Raw genomic sequence first — 10,807 nt, 5'->3', positions numbered from 1 at the left:
TGATATTGACGCTCTGTACCTTTTATATGCGAAATAAATAGTTTTTTTCCATAGCCGACTTACACACTATTTTTTATCTGAAATTATTATATCCGAACAACAACTCTGTAGATTTTTAGCTTCTAATATTGAAATTTGTAAAAGTTACAATTTTTTAAAGATTTTCTTCGTTTTTTTCTGGACATGTGGTAATCTATAATTTATTTTTTTTACAAAAATGGTCATAATATTTCAATCAAAAAATTATTGTAATACATTCCAGAGACTTTGAAATTGACGCATGATTTTTTTTACAAAAATTGGATTTTTTAAAGGAGAATGGCAGTCGTTCAAAAATTGCTCTGGGTGTGAGCCACCTAAGTGTGTCAAAGCTGATCGAAAAAGGAGGTGTGTCAACGAAGGGTTGAAATTTATTAAATGCATGCCTCTTATCTTCGAAAAACATCGTGACGGGGATCGAAAGCGAAGGGTATTCATATTTTGGAGGGCACATTATGTTCTTCGAGGAATCTTCTGTGAATTTCTCTGTATTTCACGTAATCGGTGAAACTTATTACTAAAGTATAGTAATTTCTGAAATGTACTGCTCTGGTCTTCAGAAAACGTCACAGTGGTGTTTCAAAATGAGGGGCATTCGAAATTTAGAAAATCTTCTTGGCCCTTCTGTTATAAATATCGCTATCCATTTTATGGTAGGAATGAAATGCTTCAAATGCATTGCGAGAATTCATTCAGAACAGTATTTGGATTGGATGAGGTCTCGAGTAGTTATCCTTCCACCGAAGCGCAATAAATATTGCTGTTCACGTGCATAAGGTGTCAAACGACAGCTGCAATTCACTGTGCGTTTGATTGTCAGAGTGCTCTAGTTACCTGCGTGCGCTCTGAAGTCTCTTTGAAACATTCAATGACCTAGAAAGTTTGATGCCAATCTACGTATAAACGGCCACGCTTATAGAACTCGAAATTAACAATTAATCCAATCATGTAACGATTGGAGACCTATTTCGTACGCTAACAGCTAGCTTTTTACTTCGATTCATAGAAATGTAAGTGAATTCTTCCCAGCTCCCAATGAATTAATATTTCCCAACCAAAACGGGGAAGACGTAATTATTTCTTTAATTCTCCAAATTCTTCCAAGCAATGTAGCGTTATCTATTCGATATAATTTCGAAGCGACGGCCATCGCTCAACGTTGGCGTACCCCATATCTTTGGTACTCAGTGGAAGCAAATTTTGTAACGTTATCTAATTAATACAGTTTTGAATGACCACCATTGTGTCAACGGCGATGTCGTCAGTTCAAATTACTATTAAATTCTGATGGTGTGAGTGTGTATGTATTGCTGGCAAACGTGCTCGTGGGAAATATACAACGGTAACGAGTTACTCAACATTGCTGAAAGTACTACGTGGCAACGAACTCGCGAAGGGAATCGCCGCATCGGAAGCACGAACTGTGACAGGCGAGCATCAGCCTTATCCTTGCTCGATATCGGATAAAACCGTGTTTCGAGCAAGATGGCAAGGAATAGAATTACACGACCGTTCCAACGACGGCAAGACATTTAAAACGACCTTGTTACTAATATGCAATTCGTTTAAAATATCCTATTTCGCCAGTGCGAAGGCTTACGACGAGCAGAGAACTTCCGCAACGGAGGATCGATTAAAAATTGGAAAAGTAGAGATCAAAGTATTCTTTTGGCAAGTGTCCGCTTCTCAATTGGTGGATCAGCTTTCCGCGAAATTCCTAGAATTTGTTTAGCTTAGGAGCAAGTATTACAGTGACAAATATAGCTTAGGGATTTATTGTGGCTAAGCATTATTACTCGACTGGATCAAATATTCACAAAATAATGAAAAGGTGCTTCGAATGTTTGAGAAATCAGAGGAACTCTTCTCCAAATGTTTGAGAAATCAGAGGAATTTTTTTCCAAATGTTTGAGAAATCAGAGGAAGTCTTCCCCAAATGTTTGAGAAATCAGAGGAACTCTTTTCCAAATGTTTGAGACATCAGAGGAACTCTTCTCCAAATATTTGAGAAATCAGAGGAACTCTTCTCTAAATGATTGAGAGATCAGAGGAACTCTTCTCCAAATGTTTGAGAAATCAGAGGAACTCTTCTCCAAATGTTTGAGAAATCAGAGGAACTCTTCTCCAAATGTTTGAGAAACCAGAGGAACTCTTCTCCAAATGTTTGAGAAATCAGAGGAACTCTTCTCCAAATATTTGAGAAATCAGAGGAACTCTTCTCCAAATATTTGAGAAATCAGAGGAACTCTTCTCTAAATGATTGAGAGATCAGAGGAACTCTTCTCCAAATATTTGAGAAATCAGAGGAACTCTTCTCTAAATGATTGAGAAATCAGAGGAACTCTTCTCCAAATGTTTGAGAAATCAGAGGAACTCTTTTCCAAATGTTTGAGAAACCAGAGGAACTCTTCTCCAAATGTTTGAGAAATCAGAGGAACTCTTCTCCAAATGTTTGAGAAATCAGAGGAACTCTTCCCCAAATGTTTGAGAAATCAGAGGAACTCTTCTCCAAATATTTGAGAAATCAGAGGAACTGTTCCATTACTTTTTCAATTCGAATCGCTTCTGCCTTCATATTCTTCCTAATTTGAAACACCCATCACGTTAACACTTAAGCCGGGAACCCACCGGGAAGCTAAGCTATGCTATGCGATGCTATGTTTTAACGCAGCTTTTGGTGGAAACGGTTCCATAAGAATGTATTGAAGCTAATTTTTTTTAAAACTTAGCATGGCATAGCATAGCATAGCTTAGCATCGCATGGCATAGCTTAGCTTCCCGGTGGATTCCCGGCTTTAGAGTCATTCCAGGCGACATAGTTTTGGTAGCCTTTCAAGGCTCATAACAAAACAGTTTACTAGCAAGCTAACAAGCATCCAGGTAATGTTAAATCGAAGAAGCAGGTAGAAGAAGTATATAGCGAAGATATATTTAAATCAATCAATACAATCGCATCTAATAAGCAGATTTGTTGCAATCTTCGTCTATGCGTTACAGTTTGTGTGGACGTTAGCTGACTCGTTGGCCAACATTTTCGCAATCTGAGTCATAAGATGAGATCGTGCGTGATGCGACGGGAAAATACTCCCCGTTTGTAAACGCGCGTGTCCGCTTACTCAAAGCTCCTCCAGGTGAGGCGTCGGACGTTTCGCATTTTCGCGGGTATCGGTAATTTCACGCCGATACCGGAAAACTGCCTCGCGAACACGATCGTCTCGTTATTCCCGCAACACCTGTCGAATCGCAGCCACCAGCGATGGCAACGGAAATTGTTTTGCTTCGAGGAAAGCGCGCCTCGCGAACAAGCGCCGTTCATCGATGGAATTCGAGTGCGCCGAGAATATCGACTTACTTTTATTATTTTATACACGATTGGTTACGAGCTTGATATCGGGCATTGGTGGACTGGAAAAGAATGATTACATTTAATAGCTCGCGAATGGGGTTTCAAAGAAAGTGCGAAGATTCTATTTGGAAAATATTTTGTCTCGATATCGTTTAAAATGGCTAATGATTTCGGAATTGTCTGCTTAAACATACGTGGATTTTTACGGATTCGAAATTTTGAATTCTTCACTGAAGAGTGGGTACATTTCGCTAATTTAAAATTGAGGAATTTTAACGAAGCATATGCGAATTCCAATTCCTTTCAAATTTTACAGTTTCTACTACAATTACCTGAATTTTTACTTATTCAAAGTTCAGTAAATTTTCTAAATAACCGCGTTATTCATCCCCACGTGGGATATTTAAAAACTTCGCGATATTCATTACCTATTCGTGCCTTCGATCTGCACATACATTGGCAGAAAAAATTTTCTATTATTTTTCTCCAAAGCAAAGCTATTGCTAATTAAAGCTAAATTTATTTAGAAAATTTACTGAACTTTGAATAAGTAGAAATTCAGGTAATTGTAGTAGAAACTGTAAAATTTGAAAGGAATTGGAATTCGCATATGCTTCGTTAAAATTCCTCAATTTTAAGTTAGCGAAATGTACCCACTCTTCAATGAAGAATTCGAAAATTTGAATCCGTAGAAATCCACATATGTTTAAGCAGACAATTCCGAAATCATTAGCCATTTTAAACGATATACATTATGGTTTAGGGGAAATTTTTGCAAGATCGAAATTTGGGAGGGAAGTTCAATTTTCATTTCGAATCTCTATAGTAACCCCTTTAAAGTTCACCGTTGCTCATCGTGTGATCAATACTCTCTGCTTGGTGTACAGTTTGCCGCAGAGATCTACATTCCCTGCCAGTCCCTCACCCTCACCTTAAGGAGGAAAAGAGGGTGTGTGCCCCGTTGCGCAAAATCCACGCTCCACTGTCGCCATTGGACAGTAACGATTTTATCGCTTTCAATGTGTTTTTTTATCGTTTTTCCCGAAAAGATGGGTTCCCTCGTCACTGACAAAAATAGATCCTCGATGTACGTGCTCCTCATTCGAGGCATTCGGTCGACAAAAGCACGAGTTTCCTCGCGAATAACTTTTGCAAAATAATTCACGAAACCTTGATTCGACTTTGCTAAGGAATAATCATCTAGCTTGGCAATTATACACAAACTGTACACCAAATGAGGGGATTAGACTTTTCTAATCCCCTAAAGTTTCATGACTTATTTTGCAAAAGTTATCAACGCATAGTATGACTGGGAATTTGAACAATCATTTGATTAAATAAATTTCGTATAATATTCATAATATGAAGCATAAACCTGGTCGTGAGACTTAGCGAATCTATTGTACAGATTATATTTTGTAACATGATTTACAGTTTGTAAATTGTGTGTTCAAATAGAACATTGTGTTATCATAGGTTCGATAGAGAAATTCATCGCTGTATATCCATTTAATACTCCTTTCTCTCGTCATCATCACGGATGCACGTTCGCAGAAAAGCATTGATTACTTTAAGTAGTATAGGCGTACGACGATCAGACGGGAAACCGCAAAATTGCAGCGCGTGATCCTGTTATCGTCTTAAGGGAATCCGTGATGGTAAAATCACGATGTTGCACTTGAAATCCAATATACTTTTTTGTTCTTCAACTATGAATTACCACACGCAAGAATCTTTTAGGAAAATAAATCTACGGTCAAAGAATTTATCGTTTGTATGATAGCTTGATTAAACGTGCGCGGCGGAATTGAAAAATAGAAAAAAAGGAAGATTCTAAGAAATTATAGTACCATTTCCTACAAACTTCACCATTCAAGAGGGGGATTTTTTTCTATGAAATAGCAGAAAATATTCTCCAATTTATCGAAACGTAGATTTGAAATCACAGTAGTAAATAATGAGAGGTAAAGAAAACATTATTACATGTTATTAAGGAAACGTCACGTGTTTAAAGATTTGTTGGGATACAAAGAATTCATTTACGCCATGATTCCACGAATGGAATTTTAGACACAAGGGGCAACGGTACATCCGTACAATTTCCTCAGTATTTGAAAACACGTATCGATTATTCCCGCCATTCCAGGTATTCGCATCCGATATCTCGCGTGTCTTTCGCGCCACGAGCATTAAGATGTGTATCGACTTCGCGAGGATTGGACAAAATCCATAGCTAATAGTAGGTATTCATTAATGAAAAGTGACCCTAGCGGTCGACCCCTGTTGCCTAATGGACTTTCGTACGTAATAACCAACAACGAGTCGCCAGACAAAGAAGCTGTTTCACCAGCAAACATTCGAAGCGCACATATTAAACGTAAGAAAGCAACGATTTACTATTCTAATCTCCAGACACGACGTAAAGCCGTAAAGAAAACGCGGTGGACGCGATTAAGACCACCGAGGGGGTAATTATCAATGATTAAACAATCGGTGCTTCCACGGCTGGCAGACCCAAGATAATTGCGCGGAAATCAAATGTTTACTCTCGCTACCGGCTCCTTTTAGTCCCGCTGTTAGCGTTTCGCGCGGACTACAATTTACGATCGAAGCAGGCTTCTTCGAAACGAAATACCTATTTCGTTCCTACTGCACTTGCTTCGTCGACGTGGGAACAGAGTGGAAGAGAGTCGACGAAGAAATCATTGCGTGCACATTACACCCGCTACTGTTTAAAACCCCCACTAAGATTAAGCTGAATAAGGATTTTGCCGAGCTGTTTGCGAAGAACAAACAGCTGAGCAAAATTTAATTCGAATCTCTTTCTTCCTCCCGTTCTTAGTTCATCTTTTAAAGATTCTGAGAAAATGCTTTTCTACTTCATGTAAAACTTCGCGTTCTTCTTACTTTGGAGTGAAAGCACTTGGAAGCTAAGAAGAACCACAGTTACTTTCTTACAAGCCAGCCACGTTAAATCCTCACTTCCACCGGCAAGGAGTACCTACTTCCATCCAATAATGTCATTCTAAGGATCTTCATCGAATGTGAAAAGTGGCCATTGAAAAACGCGCGATCCCCATTTATCTACTCGATATTTCACGTCCAGATTCGTTATCAGTGGCGGCTATCTCGGATTTTTAGATCGCAATTTCCGCGAACGTGTTACAGCGAGGTTCCACGAAGGTCGCGCGCTTTTGCCAGAAAAGCTTTCCTCCAAAGTAAACTCGATCCGCTGACTTATCGAAATTTTTATCCGCGCGTCACGTGCCAGCTGGAAACGCCACTGAACGAGGTACTGTGTACATGAAACACTGCACTCGATGGTCACGATAAACGCACCTCGTTCCTGAAATCGGCTTTCCGCGAGCTCAGCCCCGAGAGCGGAGGGTGGTCGAGCAGGACGCCGCGCAAAGGGGCACCACGTTCCATCGCTAATTACCTTTTTGTACAAACAGCAACTCCGGTGTGCACAGAGCCTCGTCGGCGTGAAGTCCAGTCGAGGGAACCCTCCTTGCAGACACTGACGGGATGCATGAACCTCGAATTCTTCCCCCTCGAATCTCGCGATATCTCCCTACGTATCACTGATTCTACACGATAGTTTCGAGCGCATCGTTCGCGTCAACGGTATGTCGTTCTGTTTGCCGTCTGTTTTTAAAATCGCCGAGCGTATCGACTGGCCGAGCCGCAGCACTCGCTGCGCGCGTTCGCGAGGGGCAGACTGTTGGAGGGATGATCGGACGAGGCGAGGGACATCGAGGAGGAGGAGTCGGTTCACTTAGGATTTTCAGGTTCCCGGGGTGTCGTTTTATGGCGGAACTCGGCCCTTCGAGGTGCGAACATAACACCGTGCTGCTTGGCCGATGATCAGGCCTGCAATGAACATAGAATTCGCACGGAGGAACCGATGCCTTGAACACCAGGCCGTATCATTGGCTATACATAGCACGCATCGCGACGCGCAGACGCCGGGCATCTACTCGGCCCTTTCGCTATAGTCTGATAAACAATTTCAGGTTCTTTGCTTCTGCTAATTTTCGGGTGGAGGAATTGTAGAAGGGAGATCCGTATTCCTTGAAAAGAAAGGCAGCGATGAGCAGTCGAGGATGCAGTTAACAGTTAATGATCACCTTGGGTTTCTTTTTTTAGTTTATTCGATAAAACGGGAACGAAGTTGGGGAGCAGTGGCGGATTTAAGAAAAAAGGCCCAGGTGGCAAACGTTCTGAAAAAAAATTAAGAGGTGGTTTACTAAAATAGGGCTAAGAGTAGTAGTACTGAAAAAAATATAGTTTGGATAAGATCATAATTTTTTTAAGGATGGGGCCCTACGGGGACTTCTAGAGGGACCCGTTTTTCCAGGAAAATGAAGAGGTAGTTTACGAAAAACGGTCTCAGTGTAGTAGTACTGTAAAAAATATAGTTTGGATAAATTCATATTTTTTTTTAAGATGGGGCCCTGAGGGGCCTTCTGGGCAGGGGCCCAGGCGGCAACCGCTCATCGGCCGCCCTGTTAAATCCGCCACTGTTGGAGAGTCTGGTTTTTCGAGATCCTTATTCTCTTTTTTATCAAAAGGAGGATTTTAGGAGTTAGTTTCTCCAGCTAATGGAAAGCTACCTAACACAACCCCCAGTGGTGACTGGTTCCAGCATATTTCACCCGGCATTAGTTCTTACGATAATAATGATGGGTTGTTCTTTAGAGTGGCTGGAAATTGCCAGCGAACGCTGTAAGTAATTTATAGAGTCAAGGGCAAAGGAAATTCTGTTCTTTTTTCGACGTGTCAATGGCCCAGTTCGAATGCCACTCGCTTCGCGAAGACGCCGCGAGCCATGAAGAATAGAGTTCCCAGCGCTGGCTTCTGACTGACCTGCCTAATGCTCCTCAAACGGCAGAGGAGAAGTGTTCGATTGCGCCGGGAAGGTGCCTCGAATTCCATTGACTGAACGAACACTCGGCGATTAGATTCACCGGTGGAGATCGATTGTTCTGCCAAAAATGGCACAGAAATTTGCGTTGAATCGGCTCGCGTGCTGCCAGCCTTCAGCCTTGTGCTAATGCGCGAAACTTACGATTACGAGTCAACGCACCTTTGTCAATGGAACGCTCATCGTGAAAGGGAACGTCGATATCCACTTGCACCGAGCGTTGCTGAAACTTTTAACTACAGAAATTGGTATTTCTGGATGGTTTTGGGAGTGTAACAAGTTGCGAATTCAATGACAAGGGAAGCTCCAGTGGTGAAATCGTAGAGGGTGGAGGGAAACGTTGATTCGTTTGGTGCCCTTATCTCGTAGCAACTCGGATGTTAGTAGAGGAATGTTTCTACAGTGATAGGTGTGAGTAAGACACGACATAAGAATGTGAAAGAAGAGGAGGAGGAACAGTTCCGTGCGAAGGAACTGATAAAGTCGTCCAATCTCTGGAATCCCGCCGTGATTCATCCTATGCGTGGTCAGAGAACTGAATAATTCACCCTCCGAGACTGCTTTGAATTTCTTGCAAGCAGCCTCGATTTTTTAAACGATGCGTTTGGATATAAAGAACGGTGCACGCAAATTGCAAGATGATTACAGTGTCCCTTCTAAGGAGGGAAATAGGGATCGCATCGTTAACGTGAAACGATTTGAATAGTTTTGTGGCGCTAGAAAAGTGGCATTTTGGATTTCAACTGTGTGACAGCATATTAATCAATGAGAATAGATTTAGCGGAAAGGAATTAATACGTTCGATAATTAGGAAACGCTATTAGATGTTTCAATGCTTGAAAATAATTGACGGTGTGTTAACTGTGAGTAGCGTGCTTCTTGTTGGCCCACATATTAAAGAAGCAAACCATGATACGTCTTTGATGGTATGGGAAATAGTATCACCAAGGGGTGCCCAAAGTAACCCTCCATTCAATAACAACCCCTATCTTACGTGTTACCATAGTGACACAATTTCAGAACACGTGCATAGTTACGCGCGTGTTATTATTTCGGCCCATAAAATAATTGTCCACCTAGCCAACATAGAATTAGGAACTCGTGGATCTTCAGATCGGCATACAGATACAAGATTGCTCGGCAATGATTTTTAAAATATAATTGAAAAAACAGGGTAGCAAATCTGGAGAATCGAATGATTCAGAAGGGTAAGGAATTTTGTGATGATACTGTGTGATATGAAATCGTAGAAAAATCTGACACATGTACGCTTCAAGGACACGCGGTCGAATACGACCTAGCGAAATTAGGTCAAGTTACGAGACCCCAGGTTTCGAAGTTGTCTAGGGTCGATGGCACTCGTTCTCTAAGCGGAGGCCGAAAATAGGTCACCAGATCACCCCTGGATCTTTGACCCTAATACGAGATTCTAAATGAAATTGAAAAATCGAAATAATAGATTTATTTTTCGAGGTATGTAGTCAGTGGTCGTGCCAGATGGCAGATATCCTGTTCGGGGAGTCCACAGTGGTTTAACATGCGATTCTAGCTAAGCAAAATTATTTTTGTCATTATTCTTTCCTGTAGGAGGTATATATACTTTAAAACTATTTATACTTGTCTGTTTATTTGTAAATTTACAATAAACTAATTGATTACAATCTGGAAATATTAACTTTTATCGAGGACGCTTGTATCTTTACTTACACACAAAACAAGCAAAAAATAATCATAAGGGAGTAGAAATAACATTAAAAATGATAAATGAGTACATACTTTTAAAATGTATATACGTGCAGGAAAAAATAATGACAAAAATAATTTTGCTTAGCTAGAATCGCATTTTAAACCACTGTGTAGCAAAGACGATGAGGTCAGATTCAACATTTCCTGACGAATATCGATAAGTTCAATATCTAAGGTTCATGTTTCACTGAAATCGAATAGTATTCACACAGAATCAATATATTATTCTGTGGCAGCTACGTCTCTGCCACCACGATCTTTTTCTCAGGTCCCGATCTACGTGGCTGTTCCGTTGCTCTGGGCGAAAATGATTTTTGCCGCCCTTTAGGTATATTTAAATAGAGATAATTATTTGAAAATATATTTTTTGATAGAGAGTTAAATTTTTTGTAGATATTTATTGATTAACAGAAGCCTTACCTACTTTTTTACCGCTTTTTCAAGAAGTTTCACTTTTTCATTGGTTTTTATTGATTTCAATTTTTTTTTTCTACCAATTTTTGGGCCCTGTATTTTTTCGTCTGATCTTTTTTCTCCCTACATTCCTAACTTTCACATTTCTAAGTTCTCTTAAGGTGAATTCAAACGACGCGTGGCTCGGCGAGCCTGAAGGGTCGGCTCGGCTCAGGCGCCAAACAAAGAACTTCTTTCTCGCCTCGCTGACTCGCGCTCGCCAAACAGACTCGCCGAGCCTGGGCGAGCCTTTCCGCCTATTCTTCTGCAGCTCGTTTCCCGAGGTTTCGCTTGGG

This window comes from Andrena cerasifolii, chromosome 1, assembly GCF_050908995.1.
Source record: "Andrena cerasifolii isolate SP2316 chromosome 1, iyAndCera1_principal, whole genome shotgun sequence".
Lineage (NCBI taxonomy): Eukaryota > Metazoa > Arthropoda > Insecta > Hymenoptera > Andrenidae > Andrena > Andrena cerasifolii.
This window is presented reverse-complemented; position numbering follows the sequence as displayed.